The sequence below is a fragment of the Aplosporella prunicola genome, assembly GCF_010093885.1.
Source record: "Aplosporella prunicola CBS 121167 unplaced genomic scaffold K452scaffold_1, whole genome shotgun sequence".
NCBI classification, from domain to species: Eukaryota; Fungi; Ascomycota; class Dothideomycetes; order Botryosphaeriales; family Aplosporellaceae; genus Aplosporella; species Aplosporella prunicola.
Genome location: NW_022983529.1, coordinates 1,530,568 through 1,531,144, shown reverse-complemented (window position 1 = coordinate 1,531,144; position 577 = coordinate 1,530,568).

Below are 577 nucleotides of genomic sequence, written 5' to 3'. Positions count from 1 at the left end.
AAAACAAGCTTCCAGATATAAACTTAAAGATTAAAGATATAGCCTAGATAAAAAAGAAAGACACCCCGCTCGGCTACTACGCGTCCCTAGGTATCTAGTTTAACACCGAAGAAGCAGCCCAGAATACAGTCCAGAACGGACTTCTCTTTAGCTAGGAAATCGCCAACCGTGTCGAATTCTACCGCATAGAAAGAAAGCGATACTATAGATACTAGGGGTTCGGACACCTCGCCTGGAACTACAAGGAAAAAGAAAGATACGGAAACTGCAACAAAGAATACAATATAAAAAGCTGCCCTCTAGGTAGCTCACCTCAATGCGTAGACTGCCGCGGCAACCACCCAATAGGAAATAGCTAGTATAGGGCCCGCGCCCTCCCCTATATTAGCTTTCGATGCTAGAGCCCCTACGAATTATCTAATTGAATATCTAGAAAAGTAACGAATACATAGAAGCCCTAATCAACGATCCAGATATAGAGAAAATCGACATTCTTCTAATCTAAGAACCACCAGTCTCTTTCTTTAAAACCCTACCATAACACCGCTTATGGAACCTATACACCCCAACCTACGTT